Source organism: Botryllus schlosseri, chromosome 3 (assembly GCF_051294905.1).
Source record: "Botryllus schlosseri isolate E-star chromosome 3, Bs_hap1, whole genome shotgun sequence".
Lineage (NCBI taxonomy): Eukaryota > Metazoa > Chordata > Ascidiacea > Stolidobranchia > Styelidae > Botryllus > Botryllus schlosseri.
In genome coordinates this window covers 21,988,571-22,015,457 of record NC_137238.1, presented here as the reverse complement: position 1 = coordinate 22,015,457, position 26,887 = coordinate 21,988,571, and the positions used below count along the sequence as shown (strand labels likewise).

Below are 26,887 nucleotides of genomic sequence, written 5' to 3'. Positions count from 1 at the left end.
TGAACTATACCTGTGCCGGAGGCGCAATGCTATCTCCGGTTTATATAAAATGCACATGATTGTCCTATAATAAACCACATTCACGCATTTCGTCCGAAAATTTTAATAAACCAAAGTAAGCAATAAAATCAAAATGGTAAAATTAAAATAAAAAATCAACGAAAATAAACTGATTTAAAACACACAATTTAAACCAGAGCCCTAGTCCTGAATGTAATTTTGAAGTATGCGTACTACGGCAATAACGACATGCGCTTCGGTTGTTTATTTTACGCAGTTTTGAGGCTAGCCCTGATCAATATACGTAACCAAACGAAATGTGGTTTTCTGAATATTCTTTCAATAGATTTTTGCAGTCATATAAACTCAGCAAGGCTTTGGACTCCGTAATCACGTCACTATGCAGTGGCAAGTAAAATAGAGGCATTTCTTATTACTGGCATCTCGGCTACTGCGTCATATTCTTTACAACACCAAGCAGGCAATATGTAACTTGCCGGCTAAGTGTCTCGATTTCTGTTTGAAAACGAAAGTATCTCTACCGGTACCGATCGCACACGGACGAATGCGCCAGAAGAGGCTCTCACAGAAGGCCTCTCAGTGGCATTCTCTTAAAATCTAGTAACCAGAAATGGGAATTATTATATCTATTTATAGCGACCCGGCGTTATGACTCTGAATCGATATTGCTTTCAGATGTGAGCAATAATTCTGACCGTTAAATTGTAAGAGGTATAGTTCCGCGTGGATTGTGTCGGCGTCGTAAATACTGGCCCGGTACACCGGCTCTCTCATGTTGCCACCGGTGACTGGAATTTGATCAACTTTAACTGGGTTTTCGTCGATAGGCTTCATATTGAGCGTATGGGTATCATGTCCACAACGCGTAACCCCGATACCACTAGTTGTCGTTTGATATCGATGCTACCAGTGTCATGTTCATTTGACTGGTGAACTCAGCTGGTATTTTGTTTTAGGACATTGCGCTGCATCGGATATTATTCTTGATTCTTCAGTATTGACAAATCCATAGGCAGCTATATACAAGAACAGAAGCACGATGCTCTACAGAAATGGCACAATCTACCACTTACAAATCCAAACTTGATTTCAGCTGCATTGAAGTCCGGATGTTATAAATATCAGATCTGACATAACTGTGTTCTGGATGACCAAAGTCCGGCCGAAGTCGACCCCATAATCACTTCTCAAGTGTTGATGGATTATCTAGGTCAAGGGTCACCAACTCGCGGGCCTCGTGTAGCTCGCCAGTATATATTCTGGACGATGAAAGTTTAATGGAAATTGTGTATTGGGTGACGCAGCCCTATTCTACCACCTTTGACATTCGATATTGCTATGTTTTGACCAGTGGCGCCTACCATGTTGGTCCTCCTGGGAAATTGTGAGCGGGTGACTCCTGGTCTAGGCTCTTCGCCATCTGATTCGCGTTCCGTTAGCCCAGAAGTGGGTCATGCTACAGGTCGGCGGCTGGGGAATGAAAATGAAGATTGGCGGCCTGGTGTAAATGACCATAGTAGTCGAAAACATCTTAAATATCCCAAACAACAACAACAGTCAAATTAATTCAACATGCCATGTCCAACTCCAAACCTTAACCCGGGTTTACGAAAGTTATGAATACGACTGTGCAATTTTTTTCTAATCTGGTTTATCAATTTTGAACTTGAATGGTAGCGTACTCTATAATAATCTCCGACACACATACGCATACGCACACAATGAAGGTTCCCAGATGGTCAAAGTGTTAGTCTTAGCCGGACACGATTTCGAAGAGCGACTAATAACTAGGATTGCATTTAAAACAAACGGTGTTTTGAATCACTTTGTTTAAAACATGTTTTAAACAGTGTTTTAAACAAAGCTATTTTAAAAAAAAATTATTTGTAACATAATGCCATAATTGTGTAAAAACTTTCCAAAAAACATGTTGTATGAGCCTACGGACAATTACCAAATGATATATCCGACGCATATCGATATGGGATGGTTGGAAACCTCAAAATAGTCGGTTCAACACCAATAGTACAGATATTTCGTCAAAGTGGCTATATTTACCCTACATTTTCAGTGGTCAATGTCAATCGACTATGACGTCACAATTGAATATTCCCGACGTCATGCCGGTAAAAGAATACAATAACAAACATGTTTTAAACAAGGACCTTGGTTTAAACATGTTTGCTTTAAATTGCTTTTTTGTTTTAAATGCAACCCTACTAATAACAATCCCGTACCAAAAATCGCATACGCGGCGATATTGCGAATGAAATCTGCTATTCGCGGCGTTGCCCGATTCAAACGCATATTAACCGAATGAATGAATTGTAATTGATACCCCTTGATTATGGAGCGTCAAGTTACAAGGATGACTCATGCGCAGCATATTTCACTGATTACGATATAGAATTCCTGGGCAGTGGACATTATATGTCTACATTATAGCAACTGTAGTCCGTTAAGAACTGCGTTGCGCGATGGACTATAGTAAATATAGTTTCGTTGGCGACGGTCGATAATATTTAGTACAGACATACTGTTATGAAACCTCCCAGATTATTTGCAGGGACATTCCGGGAGGTATGGGGATTGAAGAGATGCGTGTCTCTGCTAGCCTCTCCAATGTGAGAGATTGTAACGAACAGGGGGTTGACTTCAGGCCGTATTTTTACGCTCATTTTTTTCGGTAACAAATATCTGGAACGATCAAAGTGTTTGTTTATGAAAAACACATCACAACGTGAAATGTAGGTAACGATTGTTGAAAAGAAGCGAAATTTTGAGTGGGTGACGAAAGCAATGTCCCCCAGAGATGGGATAGCCAAACAAAAGGCCGCTTTTCCCACTCGTTAACCAGCAACCGGGTAGAGAACAAAATTCAGGGATCTTCCGGACTATAAATATGCCGGCAGTTTTAAAGTCTACTTCATACCAAAGCAAGAAGTCGAAGGAGCACCAATTCATAATTTACATGGTAAGTGCCAGTTTTAAATTAAGTTTGGGTTGGTTTGGCTAAACACGGTGTAAAGTCTAAAGCCATCTGTGTACGTACTGATGTTATCAGCGTTCACCCGTTTATTGAAATGATTGGTCCAGCGACAGGATATGAACTTGCAATGCAACTATTTCGCATATCCTAGGAACTCAATGTACGATATTAAATCCGCATGAGGCTTCGCGATTATATAGGCCTGTATAATCCCTGCTTGGTCCTAGCGGGTAGCTCTGAATGCGAGTGTCCAGAATCCTCATTTGTAATGTTATATGGCGGTAGCGTTTACCGTCAACAGACTCGGTGTCAAGCCGTTGAGCACAACAATGCAATCGGCGCTGTATTCGACGTGTCGACTACCGGTAATTTGCATTCAAGCGACGAGTTTGGTTACGCAGTTAACAATGCACTTGCCTCGAGTGACCGAGTTTGTAGGCTGATTAAAAGTACCGTATACATACGAAAGAGATGTGTAGCAGCTGAATGACGTCAAAGGTCAGGGTATAGCCGGTATATCGTCAATTGTTGGAATAGAACAGGCCTGCATCTAATGGTAGGATCCAGGAGGTTCGAATCGGTTATGTAGACCCGTCTCGCGATCTGCAATAAGATCCGCGAACCGGTTAGCATAACTGGTTTCTGTCAATAACATTCTATAAACTGAAAAATTTTGTTATTATGAAAGAACCGGCGCACAAACAATTTGAGTCCCAACACTGCCTTCATATTGACATTAAGCCGTGCTTTTCAGTCTTACAACGATATGGCACAATATTAGTTCATATGTGGAATCTGGCAGTGGTATGAATATTTGCAACTATAGCAATTCGTGTGGTTGATTCGGTTCGGGTTTCATGGTGTGGTGATTCGATGTAGTAGCATTCCATACTCCGGGAATGGTAGGCCTGTATTCAAATTCGGTATACGAGGCTCCAGTGGTTGTGAAACATTGTCTGTCTAGTGATACCGCTGAGATTTATCGCGGATTCGCTACGATATAGCAATCATTCTAAATATCTCCAAAGTGGTAGTTTTACAATAGTCTCAATATTTCCCGTCTAGTCTGTTGTTGAGTCCAGGCGCCTTTCATATTCCATAACTGACTCCAAGGTGATATAAAATCCTACAATCAGTAATCTGCAACATTGTTCGATTGCTCGTACTAATTAACCAGCCTTGTGTCCATTTGGATTGAATTTATAAATGTTATCCAGCCAAACGGTTCATACTGAACTTTTCCTTTAGCAAGATCCATTTCTCGCGTAAATACTCATTAGACATGATTCGCTAGTGCTATGATTCCATTGTTCGTTTTAATCTAATTATGAGTAACTGCCTTGCAAGATCTGAGTAAGAGGTTTCGATGTCTATTTCGCATTCGCCATGAGCCAGCATTTCATAATAAAGCAGCTCAAATAATACAATCTTTTCCTATACGCACGATATGACCAGCATATATCCTCTATGAGATAGAGTCTATCTGCTATACAGAACGAAATAGGCGTAGTCGTCTGTCAGGCGTAGAGAATAGAGAAAAGACAAGTCATTTGACGAAATCCAATCAGATCCGCAGTATATTTTGCATCATCGAAGTCACCCTGTGGGGCCTTATTGGACACTGAAGACCACAATTGTTATCGACCGTTGTATAGAACAACGTACAATAAACTTGAAAATGTTTGATTTTGTTAAATAAAAAGCACCCCAAATGAACTTTCATTACTAAGCAGTGACGAGTTTTTCCGTTTTACGTATCGCTGACCCTCTTCGTAGTCTTTTTCGTGTTGTGTAGAGGTATTATATTCGTGCAGACTGGAAAATCCTGTTGCACGCGACATAGTCTTAGAAATCAATGTCGGCATTTAATTCCTTCCTAATTTATTACTGATGCATTTCACTTTCAGATCAAAGCCGCGTTACTCATACCAAGACCATAATGAATATTTTACTCGCCGTCCTCATCATCTTCACCGTGCTTCAAACTTCCGATGCTTACACACCGTACGGCCAAAGGTATACAGTCATTACTTTTTATTTCTCTTTGAAGAAATCATCTGCGGAGATCGCCGTTCCTGCGAGGATATGATTTTAGAGAGCCCCTTCATATGTCTGTCGTTTGAACCTCATGAATCATCATGCGAAGAGCGAACGTGGCTTAGTAGCAGACTTTTCAAATAACGGAAAATTTGAGATTCGTAATTTATTCGTAGTACCAGCAGTCAGCGGTAGCTACCATGTTGGTCCGGTGAAAACGGACCAATGCAGTCGAAACAAGATGAGTACTAAACAACAACAACTATCGTGCCAGTTATCCGAGTCTACCAACATTCAACATAGATCATGAGACTTGGTACGAAATTACAGCTTTCCGGATCTGTTGGATATAAGCTCCGATGATCGCATGCTCATATGAAATTTAGTAGAGAAAACATTGAAATAATACTGGGGAAGAAATTGGATTGCGACATGCCGATATCAAGATTTTGATTTGAAACACAAATCCAAATTCAGTCAGGAGGATTTCTATGCCAGCACAAAATGTGTGAAATTTACGGTAACCGCGCTCAGTATGAATCACTGGATACGCGGGTCTCGTGAAAAATCGTGGGATAGTGGACTTTACTCTCCACCGGAGTACGAAATCTTTGAAAAACAATCTCTATGATTAGTGATTACTCATACTGACTTTAGGGTGGGTCTTGTTGCAGACAACAGCACAGCACACATCATTCAGCCTGCATTGCAACAGAGATAGAAATGGATCGCTCCATTCAAAAATACGAGTATGGAATTCTTTCTAAAATGAATATGTAGATGATAGATTCGTTTAATGGAAATACAAATTAGATTGGCGTAGTTAAACGTGGATTCTGATTAATTCTTGTATCATTGAAGGTCTAAATAACGGGGTAAATATCCAATGAAATATTAGTCGGGAAGGTTGGAAGCTTGGGTTCGCCCGAAAGCACAGCCGATTATGTACAATGTGACTGAAAGTACTAATGGCACCTTATGTCCATCGTACTTTCTTTGCTCCTTCTTAGGTGGGTACAACAAAACAGGACCTACTCAACCCCTAGCATATATCTACAATAATTCGTGAATTTGAATCGTTTTCAGTCCTCGCAATGGGTTTGAAAGTAAACTTATGTACGGGAACACAACGTTTACCTTAATTGCGCTCTATGTTATGGTTGAGATCGGCGAAATACATGATTTTCGTATACAGTGCACTACGTATTGATTAGGTGGTACGACGCATTGTAAATTTCCATACGCATTTTTAGCTTAGCGCAACGTGCACTGTCCATCGTTTCAGCCGCATCAGTCGCGCTGACATGCCCATCACTTTGCAGGTGGCTGGAAAGCAATTGCACACAAATCGAGCCATACATCATACAACGGCACCCGAATTACAGACTTCTAGAATTCGATTGCGGACCGACCTATCACCCGCGTCACGTCTCGATCAAAGAATGCAAGCGGCACTGTCGCCGGTAATATTCCATCTTGTGGTTGTGGTTCGCGTTCGTCCTTGTCACTAATTTATTTTGCTTCGTTACGCAGGGGAAAGTTAATGAGCTACCTGATCGTCGACAAAGACTGCAACAGAACCACGCTACGACTTCCGCTAACGTGCATATGCTGACCGGAGTCTGCTTCCACTGCCACGTTTCGTTCTCCCACATATGCAAATCCTTACGCACTTCAAAATTTCCTACTTACGCCTTTTCCGCGCATTTTTTACCCCATTTATTTATTTGTAAAGAAAACCTTATTTATAAGCGTTATTTATTTTGTACGTTTTCCACATGCCTTTATTTGTTTTGTAATAAATACTGTGTACGATCCGTTGACCTTTCAATGTATTATGTGACAAGGACAAGCAATATAGTTTATGGATTGTGCGGGCAAATACACTGTTGTATTTTTCGTGTAGCATTTCAGAAATTCCTCTTCTACGTCCACATTTCCGGGTAGGCAGACTTTCCACTGTTTCATGTTATAGCGTCCATCTGTATAGTGACCATTTACCTACGCGTTTATTTATGTTCATATTATCTGTAGGTAATTCTCCCATGAATGCATTGGCCTATATGTTTGCCCATATCCGTTCTCATTACACTACACACTATATCCTCCACATTCATGCACTGCATCATTTTGGCAAGACAGAGCAATATACATTTTGGTGCTGCAATTGGAACAGATGTATATACACGATATACAAATTCGAAGATACTGCGTGCGATGTCTTTACGTAAATTTTTATTCACGTCTTCGCAGATAAATACACTTTCTGCGCGCGATAGCGTTTTCTTAACGTGCGATGTTTCATTATTTATCATGCAGGAAAATATTTTCGTAAACCCACAAGTTATGCAAAATGCGCACATTGGCAGATGTATGCAGATTCAGTAGCAAATTACTAATTTCAATACTGCAGGAAGAATGTGAACTCCGACGATCTCCACGCCCGTTAGTGGTCTCCGATCAACAGTCGGTTAATGCTTGTCACCGTCTGTAAATTAGATTCGACTGAAAAGAGCAAATCGAGGCAGATAGGCTACTACTTCAGATACAACCCATAGATTCAGCAGCAAAATTGGAAAAGTGAGGCGTCTGGTACATCGTCCTGTTCTATATTCTCTTTTTACACATTCAAATAAGGCTATGTACATGCCATGAAGAATGGAATAGGGACAATATTTTCGGGCTGATTAATATGGTATTCTTTATCCGCTGAAGCTTTTTTTCAGCCGAAACATACATGCAAAGTTTGAGATGATCCTATGACTTGATGCTTCAACTGCGCAAATAATGGCGACTCAACCATTATCAATACGTTCTGGTATATTTTTGTCCTTGATGTTTTGCGGCATATACAACGACTTATGTATAACGTAGGCTACATATACGATCTGTGCATACCAAGAGTGCATGATGTGCATATGCCACAAGACAAGGATGGTACTGATATAGCCTTGTATGGCTTTCGAAGTCTTGCACCACCGCTCCAGGCTATCCCGGAAGTGCTGAGCGTCAGGCGGGGAAGGGGAAGCCATGGATACAAGTGTTAGCCTACTAATCAGGTTTTGGTCTGACCCGGCCTGGGTTGAGGGTTGGAACCCATGGCCTGCCGATCAAGAACCGGATGCTTCACCATTACGCTATTGTCGGGATGACCAAAACGAGTAACTGCTGCCTTAAAATTACCCTTATTTCCAATCTCCAATCATTACAATGTACAATTGTTTTAACTTTTGTTACACTGATACTGATACGGTAAATGCCTATAGCAATTAAATAAAATAAGCCCATTTCAAGTAGGCCCATGCTACGTGAGGCTATTAAGTCCTAGTATTAACGCAGAATCTTGAAAATCCTGTATTATATATGATATAATTTGTGAGACAAGTATTCAGTGGACCTATAGTTATGTATGCTATTCTGTCGCAGGGAATTTCGGATATCATCCTTTCAGAACAGGGGTCACTGGCCCTCTGCAGCCCGCGGATGGTTTGCGATTTTGGAAAAAATATCTGATAATGTATTTTTTAATGCCTAGATTAACTTCAGCTTCGCAACGGTGAGTAAGATCACAATGATATCATCTATTATACGCTCATCCCCATCAGTCCTCACTTTATATTATAGCATTGTCGGTCACACCAGCGTGCTCCCGATGGTAAATTGTCTGATAGCGACGAATGCGATTAGGGTTTGGCGTGATAATGGACCAGACGCAACAATGATGGAGCCGCTAACAAAAGCGCCATGTGACTTTCTCTGATTCGGTACTCAGAGTTATTGAATCTACATTACGTAGCCTATATGCGTATTTTCCGTAAGTATATTATAATATCCAAAATGCGAGTGAAAACACGGACACAGGTTATTTTTAGGGAAATCGGTCATTGTTTGGTTTCCGAGTAGGCTACGACGAACAAACCCAATTCTCATCTGCTTCGGAACTATTGCATTCAGAATGGACTACAATGTTTGTAGACATATGGCCAGAAGAGATGTCAAAACAGTCGGGAGCAAATCTTGAACAGAAGTTGTGTCACAGAAACTGTTTGATTAGGCAGCACAATTTTTCCAATAATCTCAAGAAAGTCATAATTTGGACTGGGTATAATCGAGTACCTGAGTGATTCGATTCTAAATCGAGTAATGTGCTTCGAGTCAAGTCGAATATTCAAGTAGCACCCAGTATGACACCATATGGAAGATATGTAAAGCTAAAAGATGCATAACCTTTATGTTACTACAAAGCATATAATGCCATCAGCTCCACATAACCAGTGATTCATAGCCGCCGCTCCAAGGTATAGCCTTTGCGGCTCGGATCAGCCTCTATATATGCCACAAAATATATTACACGACAGTTGTTGTTTGTTCTATGAATAGATATAGTCAATATCTGTATATGAGTTCTAAAATGAGGGATATTAGTCATGTCTAAAGCCGTCCAAGGTCGCTTCTGGAAACCGGGAAAGAGAATTCTTGCAGACTAGTCACAATCACATGGATGAATACCCGTCAGACAAGTATATATCTTGAGTTCTGCTGGTCATAGGCATTTTTGTATCGTCTCTGTGGAGAGTATATTTCGACACAACTTTACTAACATCAAAATAACGGCTCATAGTCAAGTATAAATTGCAATAAGTACAATATTACTCAGCGTATAATCCCCCACAAACTTGTGGATGAAGTACTAGAATGTATGAAGTTGAAGAGCTTCGCGTTGCACATGACTAGAACCAAGTCATATGACTCGAGATTCAGACGACCAAGACCGACATTTCATTGTAATTTTGAAGAATATAGGTGACCACTGACCACACATCAGGGATTTCGTCTATTGGCACTGGTCAGACATGCTTTACTTCACGAATGTAATCGATTGCGATTACGATTACTTGTGAATCCCGCGATTACGATCACGATTAGGATTACAGCAAAATCAGGAAGTAGTCGACTACGATTACGATTACATTTCAAAAGTAATCACGATTACTCACGATTACATTTGTTTTGCTTCTTAGAACTAATTTCAGAAGAGATATTGGAAGACAATATAAGGCTTGCGATGAAAAGGTCTAATGAAATAACAACTTTCTTCGTAAATTATGCGTAATGTGCTTGTTACGTCATGCACCCATTGCCCAACTCTATGCAGGACTATTCGTCGCACCCAACGATTTGCATTCTTGCCAGGTCCGTAACTGCCACACCCCAAACTCCCCAATAAGACCGGGAGCGAGCTGTAAGGGGACCCAAAAGTATTTCGTAAATCAACATAAATTATTATAGAGTATTTTCAAGAGAGTTAATGAACTTGAGAATTTTCTTCGAACTTTGGCATTTAATGTCTCTAAATAGCTTGATTTTGAAACGCATACCTCTTCCCTTCAAGAGAAAAAGCATGCATGATTTATAGGAGTACGCATTTCGGTGGCGGTCATTACCCCGCCACGACACACCAAAAGACGTATGCAATTTCGGCCAACATGCAACTCAACAAAGTGTACTACCAAAGTCTGACCTTGGCCAAAACTTTGGCTAGGCCTATGTGTCCAATGTCAATTGTCAGTAGCCGCGCTGTGTGGCTAGAGACTAGAACGGCCAAGACAGACATTCCATGTAACTTCGAAGAATAATAAAGTTACCACATTATTTGTATTTCGGCTGTCAGTCCTGATACTTGAAAATAGGACCGTAAACTGTGGAAACTGATGAAAAATGCTATATTATGAATACGAGCCATTCTATATCACTCGGGCATAGAGTTGAAAAAAGTGGGTTGAACCGGATTGATCGGAAAACTGATCTGTGGACATAACGACTTGGACTCGTACTTGAGTCAAACACTATGACTCGGACTCGACCCTATACTAGCTGACTTGGACTCAGACTTGACTCGGAGTGAATTGAAAATGACTCGAATTGACTCGAGTGAAAACTATAAATGTGAGATTGACTTGTGACTCGGAACATTGTGACTTGGTTACAGCCCTACCAATACCAGCGTTTGGAGTGGGGACGAATTGCTGTTTTGGTCCTGATTGTACCTACAACCCACGCTAACATAGTGTATAAGCGGATGGCTATGGCGAAAGATATAAATGTCGAGTGAGGAATTGTGAAATAACGATTGGCGCCCGTTTCAAGTACAGTCATATGAGATTAAGATATGCAGTGAACATAAAGTTCTACCTTCCACTTAATACAGATACTGCAAGCTGCCGTTACGAGAAACGGCAAAGAACGGCTCAGTTATGATATATATCAGCAGCTGTTGATTTTAACCATCGTAATGTTTTATTTGACGAGTACAAAATTTCAAATCTTTGTCCTGTGTACGTATAATACATAGGCTACGTACTACGTATAACCAAACTGCGTTTTACTAAGCATAACCAAACATCAATACATAAGTTACTATTTGAAACTAGGCAGAGTGGTGATTATTAGGCCGGGAGATAGCGTGGTGGTAACGATAAGCGCTCACCAATCTGGCAGGTCCGGTTCGATTGCCGTCGGCGGTTTATCTGGGCTCCTCTTCGCCCGCCGTTGCCGTTGCCCAGAAAAAGACCCGACTAAAGAAAGCACTCACAAGGAATGGAAAGAACTGGTAGAAAGGGCCGCGGCTTCAACAAGATCAAAACCGATAAGAACTGTGACATCGGGTACTCTAGGCCGAGGTGGATGTTAGATTAAAAGGATCGCAACTACAGGCGTGTCGCTTGACATCCTCCTATCTGTTCTTTACATCGCATTGTACATTGTGTGTGACTTGTTCAGATGAAAAATATAACCCAACGATTATTATTATTATCTTGCTGCGAGGTAGTGGCGTCTGAAGTGTATTGATAACCTGATATAGCATACAGCATGGCTTACACTGTTCTAACAATTACACAACAATGTACAACGAATATATTTACTACGTGTGGATACTTCTTACGTAAGGACGAGCAAAGCTAATACTTATGACGTAATAATGAGCAGTGGCGTTTGAAAATCAACCGTTTGCGTTATCAATAAACTGGTACAATATCTCTTCCTTGTTCACGTATGCTCGGTTATGTCATATTCATTGTACAAATAAAAAAGTAATCGTTCTTTCACAAAGAAATCGATTAGATATGTGAAGTAGTCGATTACGATTACGATTACTTTGGATTTTTTCCGAATGTAATCGATTGCGATTACGATTACTTGAAAATGCTGTAATCGTCGTAATCGATTACGATTACTAATCACGATTACCCCATGTCTGGTACTGGTACTTGAAAATGTGACCAGAGACCGCTAAAAATGAGGAATGTCGCAATACCATGACTCGGACTCGATCCTCTTCTCGCTGACTTGTACTTGACTCGGTGGTGAATTGAAAATGACTCGACTTGACTCGAGTCACAACCAGACATGGGGTAATCGTGATTAGTAGTCGTAATCGATTACGACGATTACAGCATTTTCAAGTAATCGTAATCGCAATCGATTACATTCGAAAAAAGTCCGAAGTAATCGTAATCGACTACTTCCCATATCTAATCGATTTCTCTGTGAGAGAACGATTACTTTTTATTTGTACAAGGACTATGACATAAACTGAACATTCGTGAACAAGGAAAAGATGTTATACCAGGTTCGTGACAGCACAAACGTCTGATTTTCAAACGCCACTGCTCATTATTACGTCAGAAGCAGCCTATTAGCTTTGAGCGTCATTGTGTAAGAAGTATCCACAGTAAATATATATTCGATGTACCTACGTCGTCCATTAGTCTGATTGTAAGAACACCCGCCGTGCTGTATATCAGGTTATCAACGCGTTCCACACGCCACTACCTCGCAGCAGTATAATTTATCTCCGCTCTGCCTATAGTTTAAAATAGTAACTTGTGCGTTGATGTTTGGTTATGCTTATGCTTAGTTAAACGCAGTTTGACCGTTGCTGCTTGGCGAGCAGTAGTCCTCACGAGTGGTGCCACTCCTAGTGTTTTAACACTAGATCTAGTGTTTTTCCGGTCGTCCTAGTGTCCCAGTGTTTTTTTCGCAAAATTTTGCTAATCTAGTGTTTTTCTGCAATCGTGCAAACAATGAATATTCCAACGTTAGACTACTACATTCTACGCTGAATTTATCGCTGACCAGGCGATTTAGTCTCTAGCTGTGTTTGTTTTCAATAATTCTATGTGGTGGTGCAGTAACAAGCAATTATTACGTAACAGGGTGCACTGTGAATCCGTACCCATGAGCGAAAGTCTCTGGAAAAATGAAGAGCGATTTCGCGCTGATGCTGTGTCGTTTCTTGTTGAACTCAGTCTGCAGATTCGGGCAAGATTTTCATTTGCCGAGGACAGCATACTTAAATGTATGAGTGTATTGAATCCGTTAACAGCCTATATCAACACAAAAGATCAATCCTTCCTCTAGCTGTGCAATTTCCCTCTGTGATAATATTTGATGAACTTGATGATTGTCGGAAGAATGGGCTGCTTTGGCAAGATCGCAAAATTAGCTGCAGGTCATCAGTCAATGCCCTTCACCAGAATTTTTGCAAAATTGAAATCTGTTCACAATGAATTCGGTGAATCAAAATTCCCTTTACTGGGGAAGCTCATGACGAATCTCTTGGCATTGCCACATTCCACTGCATTCGTGGAAATGAAGTATGTTGCACATGGACACCTCCCCATTGTTTGGTTGCAGATGTGCGGCAGTGAGCAAGATGTCACACAAAAGATACTTATGTTTGATGGATGGTGTACATTGTATTATCGCAAGATAATTTTTATGACGCCGTACAATTCGAAAGCGACAATATTTGATTTTTTTGGGATATTGAATTCTTTTCATTAATTTTCGTTGAATAATTATGCATTCTATCAATTCGTTTCATTAATTTTCGTTGAATAATTATGCAACATATCATGCATATGTATCGAATTCATGTGTGGAACACTTCTTATCGATGGATTTGTACCTTGGTCATCATGATTACTTGGCAACGGCAAACTTTTCCTGCAATTTACTAATCTAATGTTTTTTTCACCAATCTAGTGTTTTTTCACGACATAATCTTGTGTTTTTCCGGGTACCTAGAGTGGCAACACTGGTCCTCACCAGTCTACGTACGTACGTCGTACACCAGATAAAGATTTGAAATTTTGTACTCGTCAAATAAAACATTGCGGTTTCCACAACGAAGCAGTAAAAATCAACAGCTGGTGATATAGTTGCCATTTCTCGTAACGGCAGCTTGCAGTACAATATCTGTATTAAGTTGAAGGCAGAATTTTATGTTCGATTCGTCTTATTCTCATACGACTCTACTTGAAACGGGCGCCTATCGTTATTTCATAATTCTTTATTCAACATTTGGACCTGCCGCCATGGCTTATAGATCATGTTAGCGTGGGTTGTAGCTGGAACCAGAACCAAAACAGTAATTCGTCCCTCAGTCCAAACGTTGGTCTTTGGCTCCCGTAGGGTTGTAATCCCAAGTTGAAGACTGAATTTCGCCAAGAAATTTAGTAATTGCAATATATTATTAAGAATTTTTAATCCTCTCTCAGCCCGCGATGGTCAGATAGATAAACCTCCAACACTTGGGTAGGAATTACGAAGTCGACCTCGTTCAAATCGAACCCGCAACCCATTGGTGTTGCAGCCGTGGATTATACTATTGCGCTATCTCGCCACACAATTACCTACCTGTAGAGCTCGGGCAAAGTAATTCATAATTATGACCTCTGGTTTCTTGTTATAATTGCTTTAGTGTATGTTTGTAATTCGTGACCTCCGGTTAGTTATATAATCAAAAGATATTATAGTGGCTCAAACGTAGCAGACTAAAAGAAAACTTTCCTGAGACGCATAAACAAATTGTCATGTCTTTATATCTGACTGCATGTATAGCAACTCAAGTTGTAAATTACTATACGGTCAGTGGCCACATTAACTACAATATGACTTGAAAACATTTCATCATGGTTAAAAAGCATTCATTCAATGCGGCCGTTGAACTTAACAATCAAGTCAAATAATCCATCGGTTTGCTGGTCAGATAGCGTTGTCAAACGTGAGTAGTATAGTAGATCGCTCGTGACTTGGTGTTTTTTGCATGGGGTAGTATAGGCGGGGTCGCATGCTAACGCGAAAACCGGGGGTGGCATGCTAACGTTTTCGTCTTATGGCGGGGGTGGCATGCTAACGTTTTCGTCTTATGGCGGGGGTGGCATGCTAACGTTTTCGTCTTATGGCGGGGGTGGCATGCTAACGTTTTCGTCTTATGGCGGGGGTGTCATGCTAACGTTTTCGTCTTATGGGTGCGGTCGCATGATAACGCGAAACTCGTGGTGACATGCTAACGTTTTCGTCTTATGGGTGCAGTCGCATGATAACGCGAAACTCGTGGTGACATGCTAACGTTTTCGTCTTATGGGTGCAGTCGCATGATAACGCGAAACTCGTGGTGACATGCTAATGTTTTTGGTATACGTGCGGCGACATGCTAACGACGATAAATGTGTCTGTCGTGTATTCTTACGGTATCTGTGGTGATTCACCATGTGTTCTTATGGATGCGGTCGTGACTCGCCTTTTTTGCTATAGGCGGTGGTGGTGATTCGCACTTTCAGGTATCTCTCGCGTGGTGTTGAATATGTACGAGTCACCAACAATAACCACGCAGACGGAAACGTGGTTTGTCGTGAGGATTAAGCAGTGCAACCTATATTTCGAATGACCTGCGCGCTGAATTATTTCTCGTCCAGCCGCTACTATCGAATATTACACTATTCCTGAATCGTAATGAAAACTCGTGGTCGTGATTCGTACTTTCCCGTGATTCGTAATGGATTCTTATGGACGCGGTCGTGATTCGTACTTTCGGGTATAGGCATCTCTCGCATGTCGTATTGGAAACTCGTGTTGGCATGCGGCTCTTATTTCTTACGGCGGGGGTCGCATGCGGCTATTGCGTCTTATGGATGCGGTCGTGATTCGTACTTTCGGTATAGACTGCGGGCGGTATGTCGTACTTTCAGCAAAAAAGGTGTGAAATAGTTTGCTAAGTCTAGGAATCACTTGCAAGGTAATATTTTGGTATTTAGTTTACCACAGAGCCGGCGTAGACGGTGATTCGAATATCAACAATAACAACGGTCACAAATTACCACTTCAAATAGCTGTGGAATAGTTTGCAAAACCCCGCGATCGCTGACAAGATAATGTCTCGGTCATAACCATCTTTCACGACTTGGTGTTACAGGCATATTGATCGCTCACGCGGTGAAATTTTAGTAATCAGTTTGTCACAGAACTTGATATCGCTGGTAAGATTTACCAAGTAACGAATAACAGACCGCCAGTGTCGGTAACTTGAATAGCGACAAATTGTCACTTATTTCCGCTCTAACCCTAATCCTCTGTGAAGTGAACGCTTATTCAAAAGGGTGTGATAATTTTAAAATCCGACGACCACTCGCCGGATAATGCTTCAGACATAACAATCCCTCATACCCACTCACAAGGTAATATTTCGGTAATTAGTTTGTCACAGAACCGTCGCAGGCGGTGATTCGAAAACCAACAATTTGTCACTTGCCCGCGATCGCTATATGTTTCACACCTCCAGAATAGTGGCTGACTTTAGTTGCGTGATAAGATCCATGAAAATATTCAATCAATGTGTTCATCAACTTGAAATGAAACTCACTACACAAATCAAGTCGATTCGTATCTGAATGTTCTAAATCGGTACAACTCTAATCCTTTGACAAATCCCTTAACGCGTTTTTGTTGAATCGAACGTAACCCGAATATTACTGACGCCGACTTTCAGCTACATCGAATTATTCGCGCATTCGCCGCTGTTTTCACACTTATAGAATCAATACCAACTATAACTCTACAAGAATCAAGAATCACAAGTATGTGCATTACACAGTTATTGTCTTTATTAACTTGAAATCAAACACTTAACAAAAACACGCAACTAATCATTTGGCAACTCTAGCATTACCAAAAAATTCCAGTATTGTTGATTGAAAATCCTTGAGTCATTATTATCAAAAATGTTATAGTACCGCATCGGAATCCATTCGCGGGATGTACTAAAGGTAAATCCAGATAATCCAAAATGAAATATTTGGACTTTGACAAACATGACTACTAACTTTGATCCAGTCACATTTCAAGATTATAGTTTGAAACAATCCTTGAAACTTACAACTCTATTCACGACTGAGTTTTCCGTTTGTCAGTTTCAGTAAATACTATCGCGATATTTTAATGTGTTACTACACACAATAGAATCATTCAATGAAATAGCACCTGTTGTAAATATTTCTAACTTGACAACCACTTGTGCATACCGCGATCGACTTGTGACGCGATGAGTTAAATCGGAATATTTCAATCTATTTGTCGAAACCTTGAACAAGCTATCGGTTTTTTTTGTTTTGTTGTAATCGAGTGAACGGAAATAGTATTACGTCTCAACATTTTAACATCTTCCCATACACAAAAGAGTAAAATACAAAAAACCTTGTCAAGTCAATCCGTTTGTAACTTACCCAACCAAAGCAAAAAGTATCCTTATGAAAAGTAGACAAGACTACGCGAGTAATCACCACAATCCAAAATCCATAGCAAGTTCGGTTGTATTCATAGTCCACCAACTCGTACTTTTATTCAACTGTAAAAGTCGTTACTATTCCGCAAGACAAAGAAATTACTATGTGGTATATTTTGTAAGACAAAAGTAATTACTTCTCGGTGTCGGCGACTTGAGATTAACATATGTTTTGAGTATATGATATTTGAATGTCTGACCAACGTAGTTAAGAATTCATTTTATACGATCCAACACCGGTATTACATTGAAAGTTATCATGCTGTAAACATAAGGATTGACACATGGATTTGACATATGTAATAGTTGATCATGACTTGATTATTAAATTATTCGCGTTAATTAGACCCGGCGTTGTGGTAAAGGTTATTATGACAGCAACAAACTTTTCACCGCCGTGGTTATTAACATATTGATTTGTAAAACTATACTTGTCTGAAATATTCTTGGTTTGAAAGATATTCCGTGTTGGTACAAATCACTCTGTGTATTACGGATATCAGAAAATATTTTTACAAATGTAGTTGTTTCCAGTAACCAAGACTAAAGATGACACAACAATTTCGTTTGGAATATCTTTACTGGACGCATCCTATTCTACTAGACTTGAGTAATACACAAAACTCATAGCATTAACAAAATCGCAATAGGCGCTGCACTGAAATCTACAAAATGTGTTTGTATTGTTACTCAAAGTAGTGATCATAAATTATCATTTAAATAAGTAATTGTAATCATAAAACCAAACTTGTGAAAGTCATTACCATAACAAAAGAATATTGTAGGTTGCTTGCTAAATGTATACCGGAAATATTTGTAGAACGCTCACGACCAAAGAAATCGAAAATTTCTCCGCATTGTCATTCGTCAAAGTATATGTTGTCACAATACTCATCCCGTAAAAGATCTTACTTGTATGTGATTGAATCGCCGGTAATTAACTCGCTAAATCAAACCATAAGGAAATTTCACTCAGTCATCGGATTATGATATTAAACAGCGTCGCTTAATCGGTATAGAGCGTTTTTCTAAATGCAAATCATACCTGACCAACAGAAAACAATTTTCACTCACCTCGTAATGAAACCAAGTGGTGGACCTACGTTCAATATTTTGTTTGTGTCAAATACTTTGCAATAAACACACACACTGGAGTGGTTGAGCTTTACATCATCAAGCTGTCATCTGTAAATCGAGATCACATCCGACTTGCAACTGTATCGTTTACCTAACCGAGTTGTATGCACAGTTTCATATTTTTATCATTTAGTGATTGCTGAACATACCAAACGATACACATTCACTTCCGAAATACTGCGTTGATCTCAATTCCCTTTGTCGTGATAACCGAAGTACATTTGTTTCGAATTCGTAACAGCCGACTTTTCTATGACACGATAAATTTTGACAAGTTATGCTTAGAAGGTTGGTGCATATCGCGAAAAATAATATACCACCCATATTGATATTGCTACTCCATTGATCGGTATTTTCACGCGAGTCGATTTTCAAATGAGTAAAATTTATTACATGAGTTTCTCCGCTTAATGTAAATGAAAACTCAGTCGTCTTTTAACATCACAAAGACATTGATAAAAAGTAAGCAATCAAACACAACACTTTGTACGACACTAATTATTGTTCCACACATCTCATTTCATACTAAGTGTATACGAAAGATATTCATGTTACACGAAAATATTCGCTCATGCTACAAACCTGTACAATGATTGGTGGTGTAAGGCCAGCACAATTGTGGTATCCATACGAGTTTAGTTAACACAATTTACGACACCGAGGTCGCCCCATCTTTCGTAAGACAACAAACCAAGGCTTCAGGATATGTCCATGTCATAACAATAAATCAGCTACTCCAACAACAGAGTACATATGTTTTCTAGCACAGTGCTTACATCTTACACACAAATCAACCCACTTTGCTAACGAAAAGTGCTGAGTCATCACAACAATACAACTAAAACATACTATCATACAAAATGGCCGTTATAGTTTGCTCACCAACGATACATCGTACAAGTAGCAAGTCTCGAGAATCCAGTTATTCAAAAAACGTGAAAGTGTTCCTACGCCAAGTCGGTATGTTGACGAAAGCATATATTGTAATATCATGATCGATTTACATTCGTTGGTCACAAAATGTCACTACTCTAAATAATTATTTTTCACTCAAAACCTACTTGTCACCATTCGTTTCATCAAGCACGAGTTCAAGAAACCTGCTACGACATGAATTGTTATTTTTATGTTGTGTAAATAGGTAATAATTAATTTTAGTAACAGTATATCAACATCATCGAGTTGCGCGAATAGATTTACATGTGGTCTTGTGGTTTTAATCGAAGTATACAGCACGGTCTAATGTAGAGTCATCTCTACTGTACAGCAACTCGGTAATCGAAATGCATTAAAATTTAAACAACGATCTTGTTTCGTCGCACCAAAAACATGTTTACTATCGCGATACTCTGCACAGGTCGTGTAAATCCTTTTCACACTCGTAATAGTATACCTACAACTACCGGTGACAACGTTCAACAATACCAACGACACTAAAAAAAACGATACCTACCCAAGTAAAATTACCATTTTCACCTGGAGGTCGGTCGTTACCCGAGTAGAAATACCATTATCCTTTGGAGATTTATCGTTTACCCAGTGTAACAAACCCCTTATCCTTTGGAAATCTATTTTTTCTCTGGGTAACAATCCTTTTTCACTTGGAAATCTATTTTTTCTCTGGTTAACAAACCTTTTTCACTTGGAAATATATTTTTTCTCTGGTTAACAAACCTTTTTCACTTGGAAATATATTTTTTCTCTGGTTAACAAACCTTTTTCACTTGGAAATATATTTTTTCTCTGGGTAACAAACCTTTTTCATTTGGAAATATATTTTTTCTCTGGTTAACAAACATTTTTCACTTGGAAATATATTTTTTCTCTGGGTAACAATCCTTTTTCACTTGGAAATATATTTTTTCTCTGGTTAACAAACCTTTTTCACTTGGAAATATATTTTTTCTCTGGGTAACAAACCTTTTTCACTTGGAAATATATTTTTTTCCCGGGTAACAAACCTTTTTCCCTGAGCAACAAACCATTTTCACTTGGTGATCCGTCGTTTACCCGAGTAAAAATATCATTTTCCTTTGGAGATTCGGCGTTTACCCAGTGTAACAATACATTTTTACTTGGAAAAATACTTTTACCTAGAGTAACTAATCATTTTCTCCTGGGCAACAAACCCTTTTCGTCTGGAAACTGTCATTTACCTGAGTACCAATACCGTTTTCACTTGGAAATCTATCTTCTCCCTGGGTAACAATATCATTTTCGTTTTGAAAACTGACAACCACACCGGCCAATTTGATATTTTTGTATATTGTTACAACGGACAGTGACAAAATATACACCAACAACGACTCCGATACATTTGTGTAATCGCATACTCACTTGTTCTGGTGCATCCCATCAAAATCGATGGTTAGCCACACACACACACACACACACACACACAATACCAATGCACTATTTCGATATGACTGCGATGTCCGGGTTCGTGCTTTAGATTTTCCAGAACCAATCCGTCTAAAGTTGTAATCCCCCCGCCTTTGTTAACTGGTTGATACACGGATAACAATCTTCGGAAAATGTAGGAACGCATACTACCCATCGTGCTAACGATTCCAGGTTACTTGTGATTAATTTCCTTGCTCACCCTATACAGATTATACGTACAGCGATATGTAGTGGTAATCGGTTTGGTCAATACATATCGCCCCATTCAGTATGGAATTACAAACCCAATACAGGTCAGTTCATAACCGGATCCGGATATTCAATGCAAAGCGATAAAGCAGAACCAATGACCAAATGTAATTAAACATGTAGATTCACAACCCTTGATTTTTTTTTCGTGAAAAATGACAATACATATCGAATATATATTTTACGATGGTTCAACCCTGCCAAGTATTCACGTAAATGTGGTTTATGACATTACATACAATGTATCAGTGTATCAATGTTGGGTGTTTATGCACACATCGGTATGACCCATAGACAATATCATCATACCCTCCAGGACTTCGTTATTGCATCGTGAGGTCAATAAAATCAATCGGTGGCATAGACGACAGAAGGCTTGGAGATCCAATGTAAAATTCAGACAAACAAACGGATATATTTGTCCATCTTGGTTATTCACTCAACTACCATTGGTGCTCTCGATACAGCGAACGGTACAGTATGCAACGCATATCATTAGAGTGATATATCCACAGATAAATATGGGGCCTGGCCACAATAATTGTACGACGCCGACAAATCGATGCACGCAAGGTGTGGTTGATAATAATTGTTTCATGTGTCAAAGAGACAGCACTCTCTCGTAAAGGTTATCAGATCCCACAGAAACACACCTTGGATTACATTATCAAATCGATTTTAAACTTTAACCGAATCACTGGTGTTGAGAGTAGTGATATCCGATTTTTTGAATATTCATATCGACTTAGTGAACGATCGGTAACGACACTTATCATAAACATTATGAATATTAGTAATTCCAGTCGTATCTATCTTGTGTTGTTACAAGTTGCTAAAACCATCGAGTGAATCAGTGAACGGATAGTAATCTGGGTAAATCTCGATACAATTATTGTGGCCAGGCCCCATATTTATCTGTGGATATATCACTCTAATGATATGCGTTGCATACTGTACCGTTCGCTGTATCGAGAGCACCAATGGTAGTTGAGTGAATAACCAAGATGGACAAATATATCCGTTTGTTTGTCTGAATTTTACATTGGATCTCCAAGCCTTCTGTCGTCTATGCCACCGATTGATTTTATTGACCTCACGATGCAATAACGAAGTCCTGGAGGGTATGATGATATTGTCTATGGGTCATACCGATGTGTGCATAAACACCCAACATTGATACACTGATACATTGTATGTAATGTCATAAACCACATTTACGTGAATACTTGGCAGGGTTGAACCATCGTAAAATATATATTCGATATGTATTGTCATTTTTCACGAAAAAAAAATCAAGGGTTGTGAATCTACATGTTTAATTACATTTGGTCATTGGTTCTGCTTTATCGCTTTGCATTGAATATCCGGATCCGGTTATGAACTGACCTGTATTGGGTTTGTAATTCCATACTGAATGAGGCGATATGTATTGACCAAACCGATTACCACTACATATCGCTGTACGTATAATCTGTATAGGGTGAGCAAGGAAATTAATCACAAGTAACCTGGAATCGTTAGCACGATGGGTAGTATGCGTTCCTACATTTTCCGAAGATTGTTATCCGTGTATCAACCAGTTAACAAAGGCGGGGGGATTACAACTTTAGACGGATTGGTTCTGGAAAATCTAAAGCACGAACCCGGACATCGCAGTCATATCGAAATAGTGCATTGGTATTGTGTGTGTGTGTGTGTGTGTGTGTGTGGCTAACCATCGATTTTGATGGGATGCACCAGAACAAGTGAGTATGCGATTACACAAATGTATCGGAGTCGTTGTTGGTGTATATTTTGTCACTGTCCGTTGTAACAATATACAAAAATATCAAATTGGCCGGTGTGGTTGTCAGTTTTCAAAACGAAAATGATATTGTTACCCAGGGAGAAGATAGATTTCCAAGTGAAAACGGTATTGGTACTCAGGTAAATGACAGTTTCCAGACGAAAAGGGTTTGTTGCCCAGGAGAAAATGATTAGTTACTCTAGGTAAAAGTATTTTTCCAAGTAAAAATGTATTGTTACACTGGGTAAACGCCGAATCTCCAAAGGAAAATGATATTTTTACTCGGGTAAACGACGGATCACCAAGTGAAAATGGTTTGTTGCTCAGGGAAAAAGGTTTGTTACCCGGGAAAAAAATATATTTCCAAGTGAAAAAGGTTTGTTACCCAGAGAGAAAATATATTTCCAAGTGAAAAAGGTTTGTTAACCAGAGAAAAAATATATTTCCAAGTGAAAAAGGATTGTTACCCAGAGAAAAAATATATTTCCAAGTGAAAAATGTTTGTTAACCAGAGAAAAAATATATTTCCAAATGAAAAAGGTTTGTTACCCAGAGAAAAAATATATTTCCAAGTGAAAAAGGTTTGTTAACCAGAGAAAAAATATATTTCCAAGTGAAAAAGGTTTGTTAACCAGAGAAAAAATATATTTCCAAGTGAAAAAGGTTTGTTAACCAGAGAAAAAATAGATTTCCAAGTGAAAAAGGATTGTTACCCAGAGAAAAAATAGATTTCCAAAGGATAAGGGGTTTGTTACACTGGGTAAACGATAAATCTCCAAAGGATAATGGTATTTCTACTCGGGTAACGACCGACCTCCAGGTGAAAATGGTAATTTTACTTGGGTAGGTATCGTTTTTTTTAGTGTCGTTGGTATTGTTGAACGTTGTCACCGGTAGTTGTAGGTATACTATTACGAGTGTGAAAAGGATTTACACGACCTGTGCAGAGTATCGCGATAGTAAACATGTTTTTGGTGCGACGAAACAAGATCGTTGTTTAAATTTTAATGCATTTCGATTACCGAGTTGCTGTACAGTAGAGATGACTCTACATTAGACCGTGCTGTATACTTCGATTAAAACCACAAGACCACATGTAAATCTATTCGCGCAACTCGATGATGTTGATATACTGTTACTAAAATTAATTATTACCTATTTACACAACATAAAAATAACAATTCATGTCGTAGCAGGTTTCTTGAACTCGTGCTTGATGAAACGAATGGTGACAAGTAGGTTTTGAGTGAAAAATAATTATTTAGAGTAGTGACATTTTGTGACCAACGAATGTAAATCGATCATGATATTACAATATATGCTTTCGTCAACATACCGACTTGGCGTAGGAACACTTTCACGTTTTTTGAATAACTGGATTCTCGAGACTTGCTACTTGTACGATGTATCGTTGGTGAGCAAACTATAACGGCCATTTTGTATGATAGTATGTTTTAGTTGTATTGTTGTGATGACTCAGCACTTTTCGTTAGCAAAGTGGGTTGATTTGTGTGTAAGATGTAAGCACTGTGCTAGAAAACATATGTACTCTGTTGTTGGAGTAGCTGATTTATTGTTATGACATGGACATATCCTGAAGCCTTGGTTTGTTGTCTTACGAAAGATGGGGCGACCTCGGTGTCGTAAATTGTGTTAACTAAACTCGTATGGATACCACAATTGTGCTGGCCTTACACCACCAATCATTGTACAGGTTTGTAGCATGAGCGAATATTTTCGTGTAACATGAATATCTTTCGTATACACTTAGTATGAAATGAGATGTGTGGAACAATAATTAGTGTCGTACAAAGTGTTGTGTTTGATTGCTTACTTTTTATCAATGTCTTTGTGATGTTAAAAGACGACTGAGTTTTCATTTACATTAAGCGGAGAAACTCATGTAATAAATTTTACTCATTTGAAAATCGACTCGCGTGAAAATACCGATCAATGGAGTAGCAATATCAATATGGGTGGTATATTATTTTTCGCGATATGCACCAACCTTCTAAGCATAACTTGTCAAAATTTATCGTGTCATAGAAAAGTCGGCTGTTACGAATTCGAAACAAATGTACTTCGGTTATCACGACAAAGGGAATTGAGATCAACGCAGTATTTCGGAAGTGAATGTGTATCGTTTGGTATGTTCAGCAATCACTAAATGATAAAAATATGAAACTGTGCATACAACTCGGTTAGGTAAACGATACAGTTGCAAGTCGGATGTGATCTCGATTTACAGATGACAGCTTGATGATGTAAAGCTCAACCACTCCAGTGTGTGTGTTTATTGCAAAGTATTTGACACAAACAAAATATTGAACGTAGGTCCACCACTTGGTTTCATTACGAGGTGAGTGAAAATTGTTTTCTGTTGGTCAGGTATGATTTGCATTTAGAAAAACGCTCTATACCGATTAAGCGACGCTGTTTAATATCATAATCCGATGACTGAGTGAAATTTCCTTATGGTTTGATTTAGCGAGTTAATTACCGGCGATTCAATCACATACAAGTAAGATCTTTTACGGGATGAGTATTGTGACAACATATACTTTGACGAATGACAATGCGGAGAAATTTTCGATTTCTTTGGTCGTGAGCGTTCTACAAATATTTCCGGTATACATTTAGCAAGCAACCTACAATATTCTTTTGTTATGGTAATGACTTTCACAAGTTTGGTTTTATGATTACAATTACTTATTTAAATGATAATTTATGATCACTACTTTGAGTAACAATACAAACACATTTTGTAGATTTCAGTGCAGCGCCTATTGCGATTTTGTTAATGCTATGAGTTTTGTGTATTACTCAAGTCTAGTAGAATAGGATGCGTCCAGTAAAGATATTCCAAACGAAATTGTTGTGTCATCTTTAGTCTTGGTTACTGGAAACAACTACATTTGTAAAAATATTTTCTGATATCCGTAATACACAGAGTGATTTGTACCAACACGGAATATCTTTCAAACCAAGAATATTTCAGACAAGTATAGTTTTACAAATCAATATGTTAATAACCACGGCGGTGAAAAGTTTGTTGCTGTCATAATAACCTTTACCACAACGCCGGGTCTAATTAACGCGAATAATTTAATAATCAAGTCATGATCAACTATTACATATGTCAAATCCATGTGTCAATCCTTATGTTTACAGCATGATAACTTTCAATGTAATACCGGTGTTGGATCGTATAAAATGAATTCTTAACTACGTTGGTCAGACATTCAAATATCATATACTCAAAACATATGTTAATCTCAAGTCGCCGACACCGAGAAGTAATTACTTTTGTCTTACAAAATATACCACATAGTAATTTCTTTGTCTTGCGGAATAGTAACGACTTTTACAGTTGAATAAAAGTACGAGTTGGTGGACTATGAATACAACCGAACTTGCTATGGATTTTGGATTGTGGTGATTACTCGCGTAGTCTTGTCTACTTTTCATAAGGATACTTTTTGCTTTGGTTGGGTAAGTTACAAACGGATTGACTTGACAAGGTTTTTTGTATTTTACTCTTTTGTGTATGGGAAGATGTTAAAATGTTGAGACGTAATACTATTTCCGTTCACTTCGATTACAACAAAACAAAAAAAACCGATAGCTTGTTCAAGGTTTC

At 39.0% G+C, this 26,887-nt stretch overlaps 2 long non-coding RNA genes across 3 annotated transcripts in view; one reads left to right on the top strand and one right to left on the bottom strand.

Annotated features, from left to right (window-relative positions):
- Positions 1–26,887, bottom strand: part of LOC145436102 (uncharacterized) — a 423,401-nt gene that overhangs the window by 322,080 nt on the left and 74,434 nt on the right. The gene's annotated exons all lie outside the window — the stretch shown is intronic.
- LOC145436071 (uncharacterized) lies at positions 281–7,417 on the top strand. 2 transcript variants are annotated; one of them, XR_013914161.1, is made up of 4 exons: positions 281–2,995; positions 4,918–5,026; positions 6,370–6,510; positions 6,581–7,416. It is a non-coding gene; the product is annotated as an uncharacterized LOC145436071 (long non-coding RNA). The 2 variants fall into 2 exon arrangements; XR_013914162.1 differs by having other exon boundaries at positions 281–5,026; positions 6,581–7,417.